This window comes from Aptenodytes forsteri, unplaced genomic scaffold, assembly GCF_000699145.1.
Source record: "Aptenodytes forsteri isolate BGI_AS27 unplaced genomic scaffold, ASM69914v1 Scaffold46, whole genome shotgun sequence".
In the NCBI taxonomy this organism is placed as follows: domain Eukaryota; kingdom Metazoa; phylum Chordata; class Aves; order Sphenisciformes; family Spheniscidae; genus Aptenodytes; species Aptenodytes forsteri.
Genome location: NW_008794774.1, coordinates 2,200,274 through 2,225,469, shown reverse-complemented (window position 1 = coordinate 2,225,469; position 25,196 = coordinate 2,200,274).

Here is a 25,196-nt window from a genome sequence, read left to right as displayed (position 1 = left end):
TGTTTTTGTTTTGAAATATAGATTTCATCAGTAAACAGTACTTTGGTCTGTAGTTTTTTTGCCTTTTTTTTTTTTAAACTGTAAGTACTTCTTCATATTCCTATAATAGGGAGGGACTTAATCATTCATTGTAATTACACAGGATGTTCACACTCATTTCAGTAACAGGATGGTGAAAACATGAAGAAAGTAAAGTAGCTATGTCTATAGTAAAGTTAAAATCATGATTATTTTTTATTAAAAAAGGCAACATAAAAACACATTATATGTCTGTTGCATTCTCAATTATTCTGCAAACTTTCCAACAAAAATAAAACCAAAGCTATCTTCTTTACAGAAGACCCCAACCAACCTTAAGTTTTGGAAGTCCTCTGGCAGTAAAGATTTCAAAACTGGCTACAGCCAAATGAAATGCCAAAATTATTGCAAATGTCTCTCTGGTTAATAATGTTAGTCTTCACTAAGTTAATCTTACCTAGCTGCCAAGTTATGAACAGTTAGTCTTATCCATTCATAAGTTTCCTGAATAAAATATTCATAGTGTCCCTAATCAGTTATCTGTTTGTTTAACAATTAAATATTTTGAAAACTCTTTTGAAAGAATTAAACATGAGGATGCATCCTCTTTCTCTAGCAGGTGACACTGAGAGAGAGATTTATACACATTGCTCTCCACCCAGTACAATATATTGCTTACATGAAAACTAGGCTGAAGTTAACCAGGTATCCAGGCATCCAGGCATCCTGAAGATAAAAAGGCCATTGTAGAAATCAACAAATTGCCTTAATCACTTTGAAAATCCAAACACTTTTGTGCTGTATTGGTGCTGCCAATTTCAGGATGCTTCAGTGATTTTATAAAAAAAAAAAAATAATATTTGACAGTAAGAGCTGGCCTGATGGAGAGAGAAATGGACATGACTGAAGTAATGAGGGCTCATTTTCAGTTAGCCTTTTGTTTTGTTCATTCTCCTGTGAAGCAGCACTGAATCCATGATTTTGCTTTTCTTCAATATAATTTTCTCTTCTGAATGTGCTATTATTTGATCAGAAGATTCTCAGCTTGACAGCCTTTGCCCTGCAACTTAGTAAGCAGTATTTATACTAGTACTTATACATATTGAACTTGCTACTTTCCCTTCTTTTCAAGTAAATATTTGGGATTCGGTCTTTTTTTTATCATTGTTATTGTTCTACAGTATTTTCTGATATTTCTGGCTTAGTTTTATTTGTTAATTTTATTCCATATCCATAACAGATGGTTAGTATTAGTTTTTATCTTGCAGTTTTTTGTTTGTTTGTTTGTTTGTTTGTTTTTAAAGCACTTCCATATTTTTCAATGCAACATTTCATGACTTAAGCAAAAGTGGTCACCTTAGAAATGATCCAGCATCGTATCCTTCAACACACATATGTATATTTCAAGGTGTGTGATTTGGGAGTGTGGGAGTAAGAGACAATTCCCTTTTGGATCAAAAAGCAAGTTGTATGTACAGATGTTCTTCAATAACTGTTCTTCAGTAGGTAATGGTTTATTCATTACAGTTTGGATTGCATGCTCCTATCTAATGAAGGATATAATTTTGTTTTTCTATAGATATGGTCTGATTAAAAGCTGCAACTTGGCACCATCTTTTTTCCACTTTCTGACAGAGCCATTTTAAGCATGAAATGTGATCTTTTAGGAGATTTTACCAAAAAACTGTTAAGATTTGGTGGGCAGCTCACATGTACAAGCTCTCCCAGTCCTGAGATATGTTGTTTTTTATGGAAGATGTATTGATGAAATCCACATAATAACATTGAACATGTATGTGGTGGGTTGACCTTGGCCAGCTGCCAGACCCCCACCCAGCCACTCTCTCAGTCCCCTTTCTGAAGAGGGCAGGGGGACAAATTAAGAAGGAAAAGCTCGTGGGTCAGGACAAGGACAGGAAAGTCACTTACCAATTACCTTCAAGGGCAGCACAGACTAAACCTGAGGAAAATTAATTTGACTTATAGTCAATTAAAACAAGAGTGAGATGGTGAGAAACAAAGACAAAGCTAAAAACGCCTCCCCCCTCACTCCTTTTTCTCAGGCTCAACTTAATTCCTGACTCCTCTACCTACTCACCCCTGAGCGGCGCAGGGGGATGGGGAATGGACGTTGCAATCAGTTCATAACAGTTCCTCTCTGCCACTCCCTCCTCCTCACACTTTTCCCCTGCTCCAGGATTGGTCCCTCATACGCCAGAAAACCAGCTCCTGTGTGGGGTCCTCTCTGCCGGCTGCAGGGGAATCTTTGCTTCCTTGCAGCCCCTCGCTGCCATCACCTGGGCACCTGCACGCAACACAATGCACTAAGATTTTGTGTTTACTGACATACAGGGTGGGAAAATTGATGTAAAAAAATTGATTCCTCAATGATTTGACTATTCACTACTAGTAAGCATCAGCAGCAGAAGGATATTTATAACACTACTGCAATGCCAAAACAGAAAGGTATACACTGTGCACAGCAGCCTGGTAGAGCAGGCTTACACTGACCCACTTGTCTGAAACGACTCTCCTTCTCACACTAATAATGGCCCATATATAATCTAAGAACTGCTATTTAGGGCATGTGTATGGCACAAAATAACACTGGCATGAAGGGATTATGTAGGGTTCCTAAAGAGAGTTCTCTTGGTAAACCAGATTTTCCTGATTGAAGAAAGGGGGCATAATTGTAGTATCTCATACTTATCTCATAATTATATATTACCTCATGACAATTTTGAATCTCCATGGTTACCTATTATGTATTTGCCTCTCACTCTGCTTCCTTAATGTGGATCTCTCAAATACACACAGCAAAATCTCTCTTTTGATGCTGATGCTGCATCTCTCTGGAATGTGCTTTGGGACTTCTGGAGAAAAAGTCTCATTCCTTATATACCATTGGAAATTCTTGCTTTATGACTGACTGATTGCAAACAAATTCTTTAATAATTTATTTGAGGAATGATGCTTGACAGAGGTTGGAATCAAAATTCTGGACCAAGTGAGCCAATGTTGTGATTTATTATCATTTCCCACTCATTGAAGGTTAACTAAGGTAAAACAAAACTAAAAGAAAGCTAAAAACCCCCATGAGGTTGTGTTACATACTTGTGCATATTACATATGTATAATACATGTTTGGTGCATATTATATATGTATACTAAATCTTTGTGCAATATATTTATGCATTTTATCTTGCATCATTATTTAAAAAAAAAATAAAAATTGTAATTTGCCAAATCAACGTATTTAAAGCTGTCCTGGTTTCAGCAGGGGTAGAGTTAATTTTCTTCCTAGTAGCTGGTACAGTGCTGTGTTTTGGATTTAGGATAAGAACAATGTTGGTAACACACCGATGTAAGTAGTGCTTACACTAGTCAAGAACTTTTCAGCTTCTCATGCCCTGCCAGTGAAAAGCTGGGAGGGGGCACAGCCAGGACAGATGACCCAAACTGGCCAAAGGGATATTCCCTACCATGTGACGTCATGCTCAGTACATAAGCTGGGGGAAAGCTGGCCAGGGGGGCCGCTGCTCAGGGACTGGCTGGGCATCGGTTGGCGAGTGGTGAGCAATTGCATTGTGCATCACTTGCTTTGTATATTTTTTTTTTTTTAATTTTATTTCATTTATTAAACTGTCTTTATCTCAACCCACGATTTTTCTCACTTTTACTCTTCCAATTCTCTCCCCCATCCAACTCTGGGGGGAGGGAGTGAGCGAGCAGCTGTGTGGTGCTCAGTTGCTGGCTGAGGTTAAACCATGACAAAAGCTAACCGGCAAAGTCTGAACACAGAATTTGTGGAAAATTTTTATTTTTGACCCACAGAAATAAGAATTTACCAGTACATTTCTTGACTTTTTAGGTTAATACAAAATTTCAAGAAAATCACATCTACTTTCATAAAGTATACTGAGTAAGAGTCTGTATTTGTCTCAGATGATGTAATGATGTAAATAATTGTGGCATTCACATTTTACATTTTGTTCCATTTCTCTGTCTCCTTCTCTCTTATCTTGTTCTTTTTGATAGTGAGGTCACCTGTAGGTTTTTTTATATATACATAGTTGTGGTGAGTCAGAACAGAGCTTTGGAATACACTTGCTCCTCACTGAACTGAGAAAGCCTCTCACTACACTTTGTGGGGTTTTTTTGTTGTTGGTCGGAGATTGGGGTGGGTTGGGGGGGTTGGTTTAATTTTTGTTTGTTTTTTTAATGGGGAACTGTCTAGTGTGTTTGAGTTTTCCTATTATGAAATGTTTTAGCTGGCAGAGAATCCATCTACAGCTGTTAAATGTGGGTAATAGATTTTCATTTATGCATATGCTTAGAGAAGTTATATGGGTGCAATTTACAAATACTTATATTTTATGTTGACAGGAATGAGTGAGGGTATTTACTTCATTCGTAAATGAAGATTTTTTTACTAATCTACAATATAAAATTTTTCCTGTGAGGAAAAAGAAAATCAAAATATGTTGGTAATTTTTATGCCCATGATGTCATATAGTGAAAGTTGTTTATTTGCATCAAGTGATATTTAAGGGCCATACCCTCACATCAAGACTGTGGTGACATATTCAGTCTGCTAAAAGTGTTTCCTTCTCTTCATTACCTCTGTCTCACACTTCTTGACTCAGTGTCACAGCTTGTCTTTCCTAAATCTGAGTTTTGGTGTTCAGGAACTACAAATATGTTGCAAGCTTCTGGGAGCATTAAAGTTTCTAGCAGATGCCATGTTAGTGATGATAGCATATGGGTTGATTCTAGCATACATGCTATAGTTTTTACACTGTTGAACTATGTATGTATACATTTATGTTAGCTTAAATTCTTTATTTGAATATGCATGCAATTCTTTGCTTATTTATTCTTGATACATCAACACCTTTTTCAGACATAATTAGTTTCTCTGCTGCACATACAGTATCTTCCCTAGAGTAATCTTCAGTCTCAGTAAACACAAAACCAGTAGGAAGCAAATTGTACCCTAGGATGCTCAGCCATGTTTTCTACTGAAGTCATTAGCTTCCCTGAGTGATAAGCAATAAGGGAAGAGTTTCACCACAATTGTTTATGTCACAAGTCACTATCTTTTCAAGCAGAAATCAGAGGAGGAACCTACCCTGTTTTCTCTTGCAATCTGAATTCCCTGAGCTGCTTTAAGAATTTAGGGTGCATAAAGAACATGCCATAGACATTTGAGGTAACTTCTGGAGAGCAGAACTACTTTGTTGAAATGAAGGTTTATTATTTCCATGAGCCCTATAATTTTGGGAAAGGTACTCAACTGGGCAAAGAGCTATCTGTGTGTAACATCATCTTGGTATTGAGATATATGCAATTCCAAATAAACCATATACTTAAAATAGCTTTCCTGTATTGCTGTTACACAAGAACAGGAAACAGAGGAAACCTGAATTTGGGCTGGGTTGGGGAGGAAGTGGAAGGCTTTTCACTTTCCCTGTTGTTAATGAAGGATGACTACTGGCAAAGGTTCATTTCCATCATTGTCTTCCCTCTATTAGCTCAATTGCTATCTTAGAGAAGGACAAGGTAGAGAAGGAATTCAAGAAAAGATAGTCATGACCATTAAGAAAAACAGTGAATTAAATAACACCAGTGACAACTTTGTAATTTCTGAGATACAGGAAACTAAAGATGTGGATTATAATTTGGCAGAACAGAGAAAAATGAAGGTTAATACAGAAGAAACATAGCATTGTCTAGAGCAGGAAGGAGATAGAAGGCCACAGAAAGAGGAAAATCAGCAGTAAGATGAGAGACCAACAGGAGGAAAAGAAAAGTGGCAACTGATTTACTCACCAAAGATGAAATCAGGATAGAGAACAGGAAGAAGACAAGCAAAATCTGGCAATCAGTTAGGAATAGAATTGTATCTCCTGAAATTAAGGATCTTGCCCATTTTCCTTTTTTTCACACGTGATGGATTTCTGCTACAGAATACCCTTTAAGAATACCACAAGTCCACACTCCATCACAGAAGTGAAAGAGAAATACCAGAAGAGGAAAGGAAGGAAAAGGCAACTTTGGGGAAGGGTAGGAGCATGTGTTAACCTCTTCAGCTAGAGGCTAGAAGCGTAAATCTGGGAGGAGTATGGGGAAGAGAGATAGAAAAAAACCCAAAGGGAATCGATACTGGCGACTTTGGGTGGAAAGAAGACAAAAAAACCCAAGCAACAGGGATGTTCTTATGGAGTGCAGAAAGGTCTTTCAAAAGCAAAACCAGAGCAAAACAGTGAATAAGGAAGTTGTGTGCAAGAAAAAGAAGTTTGAGAAGTTGCAAGAAAACACATACTCTAGGATAGAACTACAAGTGATGATGTGGTAGCACGGAATAAAAAAAGACTTACGAGTCTTCAGAGTTTGTTCTCTCAGAGAGACTGTCTGAAGCTGATGGTAGATTTAGGTCCACATTTGTTTCAAGCTGTAAACAAAGTCAGCAAAGGAAAAGGAATTGAGTTTCACACTTTAGAAAAACAGTGATGAGGGATAAGGAGAGGAAGATGTAGTTTGGCCTCATGTTTTGGGGGCTTTTCATATGCTACAGTAAACTTCTGCTGAACAACTTTTCTTTAACACTGTTTAAAATCCACTGTAATTTATTTCTACTCAGCATGTTTTCTGATTGCAATTATCTCTTTATTCTTATCTTTCACTACAAATCATAATGGCAGTTGTGATTAGGAGTCTGTTGTTTATTGATTATGTTGATATGTGCATAGCAAGTTATTTATGTACTTAATTTATATTAATTTTATTTGTAGGCTTAAAGCAGATGTTGTGGAGTTGTGATTTCCCATGGACTGTTCAATGAAGTGTTTACATGAGGCTTTTTCTTTCCAGAAGCTTTCATTTTCTTTACCTGTAGATCTCTGATCAGGACTGCATGAGAAAATTACTTTCATAACTAACACAAGTACACATTATGAGATTTATGATTCATTCTCTCCTTATTGAATATGTACTATAATGTGTTACTAAGCTAATTGAAAATCTTTCTGGCTCTGTCTGTATGCATACATTTTACATGCATTCAGATACTGACTCTGAGCAGTAAATCACAGTTGCCTTGGATGCCACATGTGTGCACATGAAAATAGTGTGTATCAGCTAATAATTTATGGGACTGAGGTATGAGTATTCCTAAAATCACGCTACCAGGCAACACTGAAGACAAGCATCCTCTATGTAGACCTCTAAAGGCCATCTATATGGAGTTTTTCCTTTCTTATTGTATAGTCAACACTTTGTTTTCTGTCCTGCTCTCTAAAGGAGAGTGAAATAATTCTTTAACTCAGTCAGAACAACCCAACGTGATCCATGGACAAAGGGCTTGAAAGAACTATAGACCTTTGCAGTCCATTGTATCTGTATTGCTGGTACTCTTTTGACCTGCCTCATATACCAACTGTCTTTTTATTGCCTGGGTGAAGAATAAGAAATTTAAATAACACAATGGACATAGTCTATGGGAAAGTCATAATTAACTCTGCAAACCCTGTTTTTATCTAGAATCCTGGCACTGTGACATCATTAAGGTCCTTACATTCTCTCTTTGCTTTTTGGTCTTCTTGCTTAAAACTGACAAATCTGGTAAAGATGTTAACTGTACTGTTAAATTAAAATTGCCTGGAAATGGTACAATGGCCCCCTCCCCCCCCCCCCCCCCCCAATGTAATGTTATTTATTAAGTATTAAGTACTTTTGATTTACTGCTCTGTATTTTGCAATGAAGGTTCTATAGAATATTTCTCTTTTCCATGGTCTAACTCATGGATGTGTCTTTTGTTTGTTTGTTTGTTTTTGTATGTGCGTGTGTGGTATCTGCAAACAACAATACATTTTAGGAGATGTTTCCTTTGGTCTTGCACAGGGAGGTGGAAGTACAAATGTTGGATCACATATATTGAATTTACTGTACTAGGACAGACCTTGGCACTTATATATTTTTTATCAGTAGTTGTCATATAGTTTGTTTTATAGCAGTTTTAGTTCCTTGCTGAATTTTATGTTTCACTGTATATCTTGAAAAGCCTTTAGCCATTCTCTGTATTGCTGTGTAATGGGAAATAAATCAAGGATTGAGTATCTTGTTGTTTTAGATGGTGATAATCAGTCTCCTGTATGAGAAATATGCGATCACTAATTTGAGGTCATAATGAGTCTTGCTGTAGGCAACTCAACTTCCATCAGTAAAGAGATGTTTTTATTTCCGGTGCTACTATTTCAGGTTCAGAAAAGTTCTTTTTATTGTTTTCTTTTAATACAAATGCTGTCACTGTTAAAATTGGAAAGTGGAAATTAAATACTGTAGACCTTTTAAAGGGACTGATATGAATACATAGTTTTGAATGTTATGTTTAGAATTCTTATGATCATCATATTTGCTTGAAATTGGGACAGTTTGACTTACACATAGATTGAACTCACACATGGTTTGATCTGAAAAAAAAAATCAATAAACACTAAAATAAGCCCACTTTATGAAAGATGCAAGTGGAACATGAGCTCTTTGGCATAGGAAACTTAAGCTTTCCTTGTTTTTTAAGTTCTTCATCTCCTTTTTCCTTCTGTACTCCCCCAGGACCCAGTGCAGAGTGGTTTTCATCTGTGATTAGGACTTGTCTAGGCCAGGAAAAAATATAAGCTCCATAGATATGATGCTTCGTTGTTACCTTTTTTGGAGGGAGGGCATTCTTTTTTTCCGTTTAAGATAGGGGCATTGCAAGACATCTACATTATACAATAATATTTTCAAACATATTACAAAATGAAAACTGAAACAGTTTGACATTCACCAGCTCTCAGAAAGCGAGGCCGTTCACTGCCAGCCTAAAAAGACTGAGTAATTAGCTGAATCTGACAATATATGTTTAATGTCAGCATGTTACTTGCTATACTTTTTGAATGTTTTTCAGGACATGAAGAGGGAAATACTTAACTGCGCAGTTGCTTTTATACCTATGTTTACACTATCAGAAAGCACACATACTAGTTCTGAAAGAATATTCTGTTTGTATACGTGTGTGTGTGTATATATGCATTCAATGACTAATTGTGCAGGCTTTTTTTTTCCTTACATTCCAAGTTCTGTTGGTCTGCAAGTAAGCTGGGGAACACAAGGTATTTTTTTGCTAAGACAGTGGCATTGGTTATAAAAGTTAAATGAACCTTCATTCCTTTGAGGGGCTCTTGGCAGGGGGGTGACCAGGGAGTTCTTTGTTTTATTGCAGTGTAACATTCAAGATTTTGGAAAAGCATATGGTTCTAATAGGCTTGATTGTGACAGGCCATATTAATTTTTTAGGCTAATCTACACAAATGTAAAATTACTAGCATTTAAGCTGAATCACATGTATTCTTGGTAGCCTGTGATTTAACCTTATTCATCCTTGCCAGCCTACAAGCGTAAACTCCAGGGAACACAGAAAGTTCCAAACATAAGGAGAAGGCAACATGTGCCTCTGGGGGTTTTGGTCACCCATTGTAAAATACACTGGACTGGTAGGTCCTGAAAAAGATGAAATGTTGGAGTTGAGAAAAGGAAGGTAATCAGGAATTTGTAATTTTTTAAAAATGCAATAAAAAGATAGCAACCTTCTAGCTTTGAATTTCATCAGCTGGATCTCTTTTCTTCAAATACGGAAGAAAATGTTGTATTGTGTCCTATCTCTTTACCTTTGTCCATGCCTCAAAGATATTGGCAAACACAAATAACTCCAGTCAGCCACAAAATGTGCAACTATTGTTTGGTTACTATTGTTGGGAATTAACAAAGGAGTCTGAAAGCTGATAATTTACTACTTATGTAGCAGAATCTTGGAGACTGTCTTAAAAAGGCTTAGACAAAGCTGTGCACAGCAATTGTACTTATCTTTGTACTGCCAGAGGATTCTTAGGTGATGTGCTGACATGTTCCCATTTATTCTAATACTGTAATTACTGTAGAATTTGGATCAGCTGTAGTAATTGTGTGTGTGCAAAGCATGCTTCAACAGCTTTGACAATGGGATTCACTACAGAGGGTCTACCCTTCATAGCTGCCAGAAACTATACCATTCTATGGAACTTCTAATACCAGTATCATTAGAATTACCTTGTTAAAATGGAGAAATAGCTTTCTGAAAGCAATGAATATGAAGGAAAAAGGCAGAGTTTCTCAGTGTTGATGTAATACTTATTTTAAAAGGATATCACGATATGCTTTTAAATTTTTATAGCAATATATTTAATTTTAAATTTTAGTCTTCTGCATTTGTCAAGCAGGGTGATTTATCATGGCAAAGTGGAAATATTTTGAACTTGAAATATGGCAGAAAAGTGAGTTGTTGACAGGCTGATTTGTTTCAACCTGCTGAAGAAATATTTTCTCATTGGTTTCTAGCCAACAGCTATGTAAATAGAAATTAATATTCAAAAAACCAGCATAACAATTGTTATTAACGTACAGTGCCCTCCTAGATATTTATTGCTGCAGTACAACTTCTGGTTTGTATGAATCAGTTTTCATTGTAGTTTATTAGCAATCAACAATGATTATTTGGCTCTAGTGTTTACAAACTATAATTCACCATCCTCTTATCTTTTATTTATGAGACAATGTCAAATGAAAGAAGCAAATTATGCACTGTTTTTAGTTGGAATACCTCTGCATTCTGCAGCATATTAACTTTTCCATGAAGCGGCAGTGTTCAATGTTCTGCTCTGACTACCATGTACATCCAATCTGCCTTCATCTCACATCAGAGGAGAAAGTAGACTCTTCAGCGGTGTCTCACACTCTGGTAACTGTGATTTTAAAAACAGTTTTAGAAAAACTCTGACCCGTTAAAGTCAATGGGAGATTTGCCATTTACTTCAGTGAAGCCAAAATTTTATCCCTTCTGTTTGCTGTGTTGTTACTTTGGTTGACACCTGTGCTAAGCAAATAGGAAGCAGAAGAGAATAGATTCCTTCTGTTCATCCTTCTCTCATGGGAAATAATTTTCAGCACATTGAAAACATTTGAATATTCTGAAATGGAACTGTTTAAATCCTGCTGCTCCCATTTTTATAACTGTCATCTTAAAGTAAAATATTTTAAGAAAGGAAAAATTATATTAGCGTGTTATCTCTGATGTCATTACATCTGTTACTGAGGAATAAGTGTAACTACTAGGAAAGTTGGGCTTTTTCCTTCTGGATTTCTTAACTTACTACAATGGCAGTTACATTTAATTATCAGATTCATACTATGCTGGTATGCAGATGACATGCATTTACAACAAAAAGCAGTTGCAAAACAAATGAAACAAAACAATTAAGGGAATGAAGGAAGGCAGATGTGAGCACATATATTATTAATAACACGTCAAAGCACTTTTTACCAATAGAAGCTATATTTTACTCCTGGTTATTAGTGGCTCCAGTATGACATTACTATAGTAAACGGCATTGTGTTTAATACTGTATAATAGAATATTAGTTCTTTTATTCTAATTGTCACTCACATAGAAGACCTCCATTTCATATTAAAAATTCATCGGAGGCTTCTAAGAGGTCTTTTGTAATTTTCCTTGTAATTCACATGCTAAAACAGCATTATAAAGTCAACAGTAAATTTTAGTATGACAATCCCTTGTAAGACTAAAATGCATTTCTCTGTGTTAAGAGATATATAAGAATAAGCAATACTATTATTAATGATAAATTAGTGTTTATGCGGTCCTGATTAAGTTAGTTGTGAAGGTCAAAAATTTTATACAGGAAATATACCTTAAAATGAGCAATTTAACACTATAGGAGGTCTGAATTTTAATGTATATGTTATGGTGGAATAGCTTGTTTGATAGATCTTATCAGTAGACTCAGACAAAATTTGTATTTTAACTTTGCCCATAGTATTTGTTTTCAAAAACTCCATATGTATCTTAATGGTAGCATGAATTTCGGGGGAAAAAAAAAATAAATTACAACATTATAACACTTTTTCACATTACTTGTGTTTTGTAGAACTCCTCATTCTAGGACTCATCTTAAGTATACAGGGCGAAGAAGGGAGATGTGAAGTTTCTGATTAAAAGCATTATGCATACATATGTATGATTCATTATCTAAATAGTATGTAAACTGAGTATGCATTGCTTTTGTAGTTCCAATATTTTTTGCCTGTGTTCTTACAATATAGTATTTACTCACTATTGTGAATACTTCTTCCTGAATCATACATTCTTGGCTCCAACTAGACCTCAGACACTGCAGTATTGTTAGAGCTAAACTGAGGCATGCCATACAACAGATTCAATTAAGATTTTCTGAAATTCTGGGTCTGTCCTGGATTTCAGTTTAATGATATGTCCCTACATGATCTGAGCTTTTTGATTCTATACCTTTCATGGTCCTTCTGAATCCTGTCTTGCCTCTTTGCCATCTCATCTTCACCCAGAAGGCACTGTTTCTTTGGGAGAACACTGTCAAAACTTTTGCCTACATTGATTACATCAGCCACACTTTGCATAAAATGCAAATGCCACAGGGCATCTTGGAGAGGTTGAGCGACCTCTGGTTTACTAAGTAAATAGAGTTTCTGGAGTTCTGCCCTGGCAATAGAGAGAGTGGCTTGCCAGTCAGCAGGCATTATAAGTAACTGTAGATTGTATTTGTAATGTCACAAGGGCACCGTGCTTGTCATATGGAATTACTAGTGACAGTTGATAAGAAACCTGAAGTGGTGAAATGATTAAAAGCACACCTGTGATCATATTATCAATAAAAATTAAAATGACCTGTCTCAACTGACTTTCTCTGCTGTCATGTACTGTGCACCAGTTCCATGGTAATGAAGCATTTATGCCGCTTATGCTAGCTTCAGATAATGTATTCCCCTCAGGTGTATGTTTTTTATCATCATCCATTTTACTGTATGAATGCTGACGTTGTAGGTGATTGCAGATGTGCCATAATCCTTGGTTTCTGCAAATAGTCTCTCCCTTCCCCTCTTACTACACAGGTATTTATAGCTCTGTCACAAAGCCATTGATTGAATGTTGTAGATGTCAGTATATTCAAAGTTTCTTTGAAAAGACTTAGTAGATGAATTGATACAGGAAAGGGATAATATGAAAGGTTTATCTAATATAATACATTCATTCCTTAACCTCAATTCTATATAACTATTATATTTTTAAGGACCATGTAATTTAAATGTTCTTTTTCAGAATTTATTTTAGAAGTTAGTAAGAAGACTGAATATTTAAAATATTTAATACTTTATGATGCATACTTTTTTATTTTTTAAAAGGTGTTGATAAAATTATACTTCTCCTTAGTTTATTCAACACTTTCTTCCTTACCCTTGAGTCTTCAAACCAGTTAAAATTGCCACAGTGTTTGACGCTGAAAAGATAAGCAAAGAAAAAAATTCTCTATACATGCAAACACACATAGTCTTGCGGTACAACTGAATAACATATATTTAATGGAGTTCATATATAATAGGTCCACATTTCTTTGAGGACAGTCTTTGTAGCTGTGCTATAAGGTATGGGAAAGAGAGTCAAATTCACATATGAGAGTCTGAATTTTAACAGTTCACTTCCCAGCATTGTGCCCGTCTGCTCAACTTGCAAAGCTCTTTAATCTAGGGGCAATTCACCTCTTACAAGACAAAGTTGTTAGTTACTTTAATGTTTTGCTTGGAGATGTTTGGGTTTTTTTTTTTTTTCAATAAAGAAAAGCTGTAAAAGTGATAATATTTTATAATAAGGATTCCTGGCCAAAATATGTTTCACTATCATTAGGCTTCCCTTTAAAAATTTTTTATATTAATCTTTCTTCCTCTTTTTACAAAAGTTAAGTAGCTCTATAAGAAAATGTTATAGCCATCAAATACTACAGCTTTATAAGATTGTAAACACCATCTTACTGTAAAATAACCTTATTTAACTAGTAATCTTTTTCTGAGTCAAAAGTAATTTATTTGAAATTAGTATTTAATACCTAATACTGTAAAGTATAATGAATTAAATTAAAAAATTTCAAAATAATTAAATTATGTTAGCTCAACACTATTATACTAAATTTTAATGGGGCTATTTAAGAGGATATTAAACATTATCTTTGATGAGAATGTATGCATCACTCAGACTCACAACTTTTTGTTATGAACAGGGTGTTGAATCTCTGGGATCAAGATTAGATAAATGCCAATGCTCAGCTTTGTTTGATCATGTTTGAGAAATTCAATGAAGGGCAAAAGCTAAGACCTAATAAGATCATAAAGAACAACCTAAATCTGTAAGGAGAAAGGTAAAATAGGATAGTGAATAATGGCTGTAAAACAAATCAGGACTTGGTTTCACCTGACTCAACAGGGAACAAGTTTTCACTAAGTATACTCAAGTCACAGGGCAAAGAATACGCAGGCAATGATGGAATTTTTTTTTATTATTATTATTAATATAAATAGGTGAAAATGCCTTTCTTTAAGAAATTATGCATTATAGAAAAACAAAAGACATAATCTGGTTTCATCAGATTGGTGATGAATCTGGTGCATCTTTTTCTGTCACAGAAGTTTGACATCCAATGTAATTTGGATTTAGGACTTACTTTGACGTAAAGAGATCTGAGGTTCTGCCTCATTCAAATATTTGTTGGTATTTCTCTAATTTCTTAAAGTGTGCTCCTTTGAAATCAAAGACTAGCTACTGTCTATTTTTCATTTTTTATTTGTCCATATTTTAATAAAATTCATTCAAATATTATTTCCTATTTCCAGCCCTTCTATGATTTTTTTATCATTGCTTAATAAATTAAGGCTGAAATATCTTTATGCCTACTGAAATCTCTTTCAAATTTGTCCCTAACCTAGCAAAAAAATTTAAGCATATTCAAAGCTTCAAATACATGAGTAGTCTCCTTGATCTTAATGTCACCTAAACAACAGTGCTTGGTGCATTTACTAATGCTTTCTGAATACACATATGCTTACTGTTTCACTTAATCTAGACTGCAGTTTGGCTTGGCTTCATATGATGGAGATCAAATAAAAATCACCTACTGTTATTTTAAAATTATCTCAGAACCTTTCAAAATATATGGTTTAGTTGTTCTAGTTTCTTGTCTTAGTTCAGTTTAGAATAGTAAAAATGCACTTTTTAGATTTTAGACTAATGACTGTTGAGAAAGTATCCAGCTACTTTCACAACTAAAAGACATTTTTGTAAAAACCTTGCTCATTTCTTCCACTAGTTTCATCATAGTTGAGGTCCTTCTGCTAATTTCATTGTAGTTGAGGTCATCCAGCAAGCATGAAAATCTGATGTTCCTTTGTCTGTTTGTTCTAAACTTGCTGATGAGTTCACAAAGAGATGGTATTTGCATTTGCATTATTTAAATGGTAAGATTTAGTACTTCCTAATAGTTTACACTTACAGTTTAGGAATATAACATGTTTTGAGACATAACCTTAGCCACCTGACTGATTTAACATCAACAAAACAGGTAATGCCCATGTCTCTAAATGTTTTCCTGCCCCTATCCCTCTTGGTTGATTGGGTGAAGGGGTTGACTCGTAGAATTTCTGTTAATTTTTTTTCTGAAAAATGAAATAAATTCCATAGGCAACTTGCCTAAAAATGTACTTACATAGAAGAATACAGTAAAATAATTTCTTAACTGTAGGTCCTGTCATGGATCCTTACAAATGAAATTGCTAATTATTTTACAGTACTGTAAGAAAAGGGATGCATTCATAAAAACTGTGTGAGTAACCTGGTAATTTTGATTTTGTAGTACATTACATGTACTAATTAATTAAGGGCTAACATGTAATATAAGTCCTTACAGTAGTAGTGAATTAGGTTCAGTGACCTGGGGGATCTCTTACAGTTTTGTGGTCTACTATTATGGTATCAGGTATTAATGGTGTTATGGAAGTAATGCAGCCTTGTTATCCTTAACTTTGCATAGAACATTAACTCACCCTGTAGCATACTAATATTAGAGAAACTAAACCTTCTGTTGGAAGAGTTTCTTTGATTTTTCACATTAAGTACAAATAAATAAAAATGGAAATTGTTTTCCACAGGTCTGGTTTTGACCTTCCACAATCAAACTTTTCACTGTTCAGTTAGTAAATGGGGTAATTAAGTTGCTCGCACAAACATTTAAGTCAGCAGGTTAATTTTTCAATGTTCTTTTACGCGAATAGAAGAAATAGAAGGGTCCTCCAGAAATGTACTCAACACACAAAGTTATGCTGCTTCTCTGAATCTCTCTGGAAATGACTCACTTCTGACCCGTCTGAATGATTTTCTGATTATGTCTGCATTTTTTGACTCTTTTTACCTCTTCCTTCTTTCCTTCTCCTCGACACTTGTCCTAGGCCCCGAAAAGTTATCCATTTGTGTATGTACCTATTACAACTGTGAATATTCAATGAGCTTTTCCTCCTGGGAGATGCTGCTTCCCTTCTAATTTCTTTTTAATTTAATAATGTAGGGTCTCTCCTTGCTGTTCAGGTCTTATCTCTCTCATGCTTTTCTTCCCTGAATCTTGAGTGATCATTTCTGTGCAGATCATTTCCACCTCTGATGTCTTATTTCATGCTTTGCCTTCCATTACAGAAGCCCTCTGCAGTCTTTTCCAGGACATTCGATCTTTCATCTTGGGAGTATATACAAGATCTGCCTTATGAAAAGCTGTTTTGCCTTTTTTCTAATTCTTTTCACCATTCTGCCTTATCTCCTAAAAATCATAAGCTGGCAGCTTAACATTGTTTCTCATGCCTTTCTTTGTAATCTGAATTGCTAGTAAATTAAACACATTCTTTTTTTGTCCTCAGTGCAAAATCCTGACACTTGTCTTAGCTGTTTCTTCTCTTCAATACTAAAAAGTGCTCTCTGCATCCTTTCTCTGTCCTGCTGCCAAACCCTTATGATTAACCTAAAATAAGAAATTTACATTAGTTTTTTCTCCCTCACTGCCATGCACAGATCCCTCTGTGCGTTTTGTCTTCTACTGAATGACATTTAAAAAGTCATCAAAGTACAGTCCCATGGTTCAGCCTAATGGTTAAAAAAGTATTAAGTGCATTTTTGGGTTTGCATTGTTAAGTGTTGTACACAATTTTTCTGCTGTCTCCATTATGTTGACCACATTTCCCTGTGCTTATTGTGCCCTTCCAATTAATGACAGCAATATGACAAATCACAGCCCTGTTTTCTTAGAAGAAACTTCTGACTTCTGTGGAGCATTTTAGCTATAGAATCCATGTTCTCTTCTGCACTGTACCAATGTTCCTTACTACGCAGATGATCTCTCTTCTAGGTCATAAGTTTCAGGAGCTGCAGCTTAGTGTTTTGGCTCATACTTAGGGCTCATTTATGACACTAGATTAAATATAACAATGATGTCCTTTAAAATTTTTTTAGGTTACAAAGACCTAAGTTACAAATAACAGCCATAGTATTTATATTATGAATAATGGGGCAGACCTGTGGATAATTCAGAAAAAGAAACAGCAAATTTTCTCCTGAAGGAGAGAAAATGTTTATCAATTGCATTTCCTATTCTCATTTGCTGTTCTGCTCACCATTGTTGCTGCAACAATGTTCTTGAAATTGAATTTGCTGTCTGTGATATTAAGTGTTCCTGTCCAGTAGCTGTGAGATATATCTAGCAGCAGGTGGAAATAGATCAAAAGCAAAAGTGTGAAACGTCACGCTACAGGGAGCGTCTAGTTCAGTTTTGTCTCAAGTAGGCAGGGAAATACAAAAAGTTTAAACGCAGAAATCCTTTGTCTGCATCTAGTCTTAATAGTGGAAGAATAAGTCCCTGCTTCATTAACAGTCTCAAAAAATATGTTGTGGTTGATTCTGCTAATAATGCTGTGCACATTTGCTTCAATCCACAGCAATGTATGCATTTTGATTTCTTAAGGTTCAAACAAGCAGCAAAATCACTTGTAATCACTAATCTCTCTATTCAGTAAACATCATAGATTAAGTATGTCTTTTGGTCACTGTATGACACATCGTATAGCAAGCTTACTTTATTGAATTTCCCATGTTGGTAAGCTGTAACATTATTTTATAATAAATAATGTATACCTTATTTTCCATACTGAAGACACAAACCTGATATACTAGATTACCATTATCATTAGTTAAGAAACATTTAAACACTGCATTTCTATTTTAGAAAGTTAGCTCATGTTCACTTTGCGCTCAAACTTGGTAAGGAAGAATGTTCATGCATAAAAAAAAAATGTTTGCTTTACTGTTTTTCGTTTAAGAACTGTATGAGTGTTACTGACTTATCTTTCCTTGCAACTGATCCAAGTGAAAGCCTCTTCAAAAAATGTTATGTTTTTGTGGCATGCCATTTATATCAGGTTTTGACATCACTAGTCATCATTCTATGCACAATTGTTCAGTCATTTCATGTGATGCAGAGTTTATTTTCTAACTACATATTTAACATTTGCTAGTGGGAACTATGGCTAGAAAGACTTGAACGACTTTATTTACCAGTAATATACCACGCAGTTTTATTTTGTAATTCATGCTGACTAATTGTGAACATCCATTGCCTGAATAAGCTGTGAAATCACTTCTGACATGGACATTGTAAACTACATATAAGCAAATGAATCACATACTGGTATGATAAATCTCTTCCTTAAAACATGAACTAACATAGTCACAAAAGATCCTGTAAAAGAAATGGGTTGAAACTTGATGAACTGAGTCACAGATAGGATTAAATAAACATGGTTATAAACACATTTTCATTAGATTCAAGCAGGTTTTTACAAATGCTAAATACATAGGTATATGTAACCAAATATTTTTAAAAAACTATGTTTTAAAAAAAATATTTTTTAAAAAATTGAAATTTCAATACTTATTTATTGGTATCTAAATACCATTTTATTATACCTGAAATGTATTATAGATATGTAGGAAACTTAAAAAGTAGGCATACTTTTGACACTAAACAGAAAGTTCAATGTACCTTCTAAAATGTTCGTCTCTTCTATGTAAATATCAATTTTTTTCCACTGAAGCAGTTTCTCTTCCTTAAAACATGAACTAACATAGTCACAAAAGATCCTGTAAAAGAAATGGGTTGAAACTTGATGAACTGAGTCACAGATAGGATTAAATAAACATGGTTATAAACACATTTTCATTAGATTCAAGCAGGTTTTTACAAATGCTAAATACATAGGTATATGTAACCAAATATTTTTAAAAAACTATGTTTTAAAAAAAATATTTTTTAAAAAATTGAAATTTCAATACTTATTTATTGGTATCTAAATACCATTTTATTATACCTGAAATGTATTATAGATATGTAGGAAACTTAAAAAGTAGGCATACTTTTGACACTAAACAGAAAGTTCAATGTACCTTCTAAAATGTTCGTCTCTTCTATGTAAATATCAATTTTTTTCCACCTTGAAGCAGTTAAATTCCTTGACTTTTTTCTTTTATCTGAGCATAATGTTTCCCACAGTGTAGCCATGCTGGTATAAAATGAAAAGAAACCTGAAATGTTATTGGAATTAAAATGTAAAATTTGCTACTGAAATTTTCTTCAGGCTGAGATTTCATCCTCATCAAAGTGAGGATGTCTTCTTTGCAACTTGAATTTCAGGTTTCAAACACAAGAAAATATTGTCTGGCTGTCCTATTCAAAATCAGTGCATGAATTACCATTTTTAAGTTTAGACTTTAGGATTTTTTTTTTCTTTTGTTGACTAAATTTTTGCTTCAAAGTGCAAACATTATTGTGAAAGAGTTCACTGTGTTAAAGAGTTGTTTGTTCTGATCCCATATTAATTTTTTCTGTATTTGTAAAATAGAACTAATCAAAAAGAAGATATTTTATGTCTAAAAATTAAAGTTCATGTAACATATATGTGAGCAATTATGTCATCTATACTGTGAGAAAGAATAAGTTCCTGCCATGCCTCTTAATTTCGTGCTGTGGATATGCATTTCATCCCTCTGGGTGTTCGTTTTGTTGTTTTATTAGAAAACCCAGACACATGTTCAGGGAAGCCATGGTGTCTTCTAGAGGATCTCCTGATCTGGACAACTAAAGAATCAGAATTTCAAGAGTAGGCACTGCTCCACCGGGAGCAGGACAAGGCTTAGGTGTCCTATGACCCAAAATACCTAACTCTCAACAGACAAAGACAGCATGTCTTTTCTGTTAAAATGGGTTAAAGGAAAGAAAAGAAGACACATGTTCAGGGAAGCCATGGTGTCTTCTAGAGGATCTCCTGATCTGGACAACTAAAGAATCAGAATTTCAAGAGTAGGCACTGCTCCACCGGGAGCAGGACAAGGCTTAGGTGTCCTATGACCCAAAATACCTAACTCTCAACAGACAAAGACAGCATGTCTTTTCTGTTAAAATGGGTTAAAGGAAAGAAAAGATTTTAACTTTTTCTTTTTTTTTTTTTTTTTTTTTTTTTTTGTTATATGCTAATTGTTGTTCAAGTTATAAGAACTACCTGCCATGGAAATTGCTTGTGACTTTTCATTATAAGTTTTTACTGGAAATGATGGAATTATGCCAGCAAATACAATTTCTGCATTTCAAACTCCATGTTTGTGGTTGGATCAACTTGCACTTCAGATTTGTGGTGTACTTCTTTTCACTAAAACTGATGTATGACAGAAAAAAATATCCAACATTGCAAAGAAGGACAAGCCAACTTTGCTCTAGGCCTCATCTGAGCCTCCAAAAGGGTATTTCCTGACTTAACATTTCATACAGCCTCATTTACCTAATTCAGAGAACAAAACATACACATTGTGCAATATATACACTAGATAAGGGTAGTACATCAAGACCTAAAAATCTTGCCTGTGTTGTAAGAGGAGAACTAAAATAATTGTGCCGCTACACAATAATTTGTACAATGTCCACTTTCTTGGGCACTTGATGCACATAAAAGAGTGAAGAAAAATAAAACTAAATATGGGTAAGACTAAAATTGTGTAAGAAAATCATCTGGGTTGAGAATAAGAGGGAAAATTGAGAGGAGAGAATATGTAGCTGGAATTAATTATTTTAAGACAGACATTGGCATTAATAATATTTAAAACCCTTTGTACAGAAAAAGATTCTAGTTTGATGGAACTTGAGGAAAAAAGATGATGGCATCTATAAAACAAATGATTAGAGATTCAGATGAACACTTGAAGGCCCCCATGAGTACCACATTTAAAATTTACTATTTTGGAAATTCTATAGTTTATTGATTGTTCTCAAAGTATTCATTATGGGTTTTAATCAACATAGAGGGAAGATCTGAATGTAGGTATGCATAAGCAAAGGAAATGACAGATGTGAAACTCTATTGAAATGCTGTGGTCAAATAGCAGTAGGTATTAGGTATTAGCTAACAGCAATACAGTTGAATCTTCCCGGGTCACAGAAATCATTTAAGCCTGTTTTCCACACATACTGACTGCATTCTAAACCAACATAAAACTCTAGATCTGGGATGTCCAAGACCATATAAAACTGATGGTTATTTAGAATCATAGAATGGTTTGGGTTGGAAGGGACCTTTAAAGATCATCTAGTCCAACCCTCCTGCCATGGGCAGGGACATCTTTCACTAGATTAGGTTTCTTCTAGGTTTCACTAGATTTGGTTCCATCACCACTGCACTTGTCCAGTTCTATCATAGTTGCACTTTGCTCGGTTTCATCAAAGTTCATTCTTCATTAATCTAGGTTATTCTTACTGTAATATTATTGATATAGCATATAGTGACCATAGTAGTGATGACATACAGTATTATATAGCAATTGACATCATACAATTCAAATCATTGGCTATGCTCACCCAAAATCAAATCCCCTTGAGGTTATGGCATATAATATTACATAGCAATTAACATCATACAATTAGATTCATTGGCTATTCTCACCCAAAATCAAATCCCCTTGAGGTACACATCGGACTTCCCCATCCTTCCGCATTACCCACCAAGTGCACCCTGATCCTTGAGCAAAAACAATCCCACAGATGGGTTTGCATTTGCCTGAGGCAGGAATAACCCAGACTGTCTTCCCCAGCATATTTTTTATGTGCACTACAAGGACTTTATCCCTTTCTACAGTACGTAAAAGTTTTGATTGGTCAGGGCCAGCTCGATTGGCAGATCCCCTACTGTTGACTAACCAGGTGGCCTTTGCTAAATGTGTATCCCAATGTTTGAACACCCTGCCACCCATTACTCTCAGTGTAGCTTTTAACAGTCCATCGTATCATTTGATTTTCCTGGCGGCTGATGCATGACAGGGGATGTGATATACCCACTCAATGGCGTGCTTTTTGGCCCAGGTGTCTACGAGGTTTTTTCAGAAATGGGTCCCATTGTCCAACTCAATTCTTTCTGGGGTGCCATGTCACCATAAGACTTGCTTTTCAAGGCCCAGGATAATGTTCCGGGTGGTGGCATGGGACATGGGATATGTTTCCAGCCATCCAGTGGTTGCCACCATTGTAAGCACATGGCGCTTGCTTTGGTGGATTTGTGAGAGTTTGATATAATCAATCTGCCAGGCCTCCCCATATTTACATTTCAGCCATAGTCTTCCACACCAGAGAGGCTTTAACCGCTTGGCTTGCTTGATTGCAGCACGTGTTTCACATTCATGGATAACCTGCGCAGTAGTGCCCCTGGTCAAGTCCACCCCTCGATCACGAGCCCATCTATATGTTGCATCTCTTCCTTGGTGGCCTGAGGTGTCATGAGCCCACCGAGCTATAAATAATTCACCCTTATGTTGCCAGTCCAGATCCACCTGAGCCACTTCAATCTTAGCAGCCTGATCCACCTGCTGGTTGTTTTGATGTTCTTCAGTGGCCTGACCCTTGGGTATGTGAGCATCTACATGACATACTTTTACAACCAGGTTCTCTACCCGGCCAGCAATATCTTGCCACAATGTGGCAGCCCAGATGGCTTTGCCTCTGCGCTGCCAGTTGCTCCACTTCCATTGCTGCAACCTCCCCCACAGGGCATTTGCCACCATCCATGAGTCAGTATAGGGATGAAGTACCAGACTTGTTTCTTCAGCAATACTTCTTGTTCACCAATATTTCCTTGGCCAGCTGGATGACTTTCACCTGTGTAAAGTGACTCGATTCACCTTGTCCTTCAGCAGTTTCTGCAACTGGTTGTATAGAACTCCAGGTCGGGATGCCAAGAGGAGCTGTGCTTCAGTACCAACCACTTCCGAAGCAGCTTGAACCCCTTCATATGCTGCCAATATCTCTTTGTATAGCGTGCCTCGGATCCTCTGTATCCCCGACTCCAAAACCCTAGGGGTCGACCTCGAGTCTCCCCTGGTGCTTTCTGCCAGAGGCTCCAGGTAGGGCCGTTCTCCCCGGCTGCGGTGTAGAGCACATTTTTTACATCTTGTCCTGCCCGAACTGGCCCAAGAGCTACTGCATGAACTATCTCTCTCCTGTTTAATTTGTTCAAAGGCCTGTCATTTTTCAGGGCCCCACTTGAAATTGTTCTTCTTCTGGGACACTTGATAGAGACGGCTTACAATCAGACTGTAATTTGGAATATGCATTTGCCAAAAACCCACAACGCCTAAGAAAGCTTGTGTTTCCTTTTTGCTAGTTGGTGGAGACATGGCTGTTATTTTGTTGATCACATCCATTGGGATCTGACAATGTCCATCTTGCCCTTTTATTCCTAAAAACTGGATCTCCTCTGCAGATCACTTGACCTCACTTTGTTTTATGCAAAACCATCTTTCAGAAGGATTTGGACTATTTTCTTCCCTTTCTCAGAAACTTCTTTTGCTGCCAAAGGGATTGAGAAAAACACATTAGTGTTATCAGTTGTGTCATACCACTTGGCTGCCTTTGACTCCAATTTGTATTAAAGTTCTAGCATGTCTGGCATGGCAGTACTCAGTGGTGGCATGACTTCATTTAGGCCACGATAGTCTACTGTTAGTCTCCATCCTTCACTAAACTTTCGCACTGGCCATATGGGACTGTTAAAGAGTGAACGAGTCTTGCTGATCACTCCTTGGCTCTCCAGTCCACAAATCAGCTCATGGATGGGCATCAGGGAGTCTTGGTTGGTGCGATATTGCCCCCAGTGCACCTCTGTGGTAGCAATTGGCACCATTGTTCTTCAACCCTTAGCAGCCCCACAATAGAAGGGTCCTTCGAGAGACGAGGCAAGGTGGACAGCTGTTTAATTTCCTCCATGGCAGCTCTACCAAAAGCCCACCAGCACCCTTTTGTGTCCTTGAAATCCTGAGGCAGTCTATGCCAAGGATGCATGGAGCCCCTGGGCCAGTGACAATGGGGTGCTTCTGCCACTCATTCCCATTTAGGCTCACTTCAGCCTCCAATACAGCTAGCTGTTGGGATCCCCCTGTCACTCCAGAAATACAGATGGGTTCTGCCCCTTTATAGCTTGATGGCTTTATGGTACACTGTGCACCAGTGTCCACTAAAGTCTTATACTCCTGTGGGTCCGATGTGCCAGGCAATCAAATCCACAGAGTCCACTAAACTCAGTTGTCCCTTTCTTCCATGCGACTGGAGGCAGGGTCCCTCTAGTCCTGGTCATAGTATTCGTTACTCACTTCTTGTAAATGCAAATCAGAAGTCCTTTTATCAAGATTGGAAGTAGGACCAGCCCTTCTACTCTGTCTGGGGAACTGCCCACGAGAAGCTGGAGCAGCAATTTTCCTGGAAGGACCCCCTTTGTGATTGTTTTTCCTTGTAACTCATATACCCATGCCTCTGGGGTCGAGGAAGGTTTTCCACCCCGCTTCTTCGTGTCCTCCTGTGACCTCTTCCCCAGCTCATGCAGGTAAAACCACAGGGTGGCCCATGTGTTGTATCCAATATATCCTCTCTCTTGAGCAGACGGATGCTTACTCCTAATAGCCGAGATACTGGTCCGTACAGGTGGGGAGTAGACATATCCTCTTTGAATTGCTGGAACTCCCGGAACAGTTTTTCAGACAGTTTCTCCACAGCCAAGACACAGGCCCATAGGGATGAAGAGAGACTTTCTTCATATTGCCAGAGTCGGCCAGCCAATTCATCCGTTTCTTTCTCTCCATCTTTCCAGGTCATTACTGCCAATG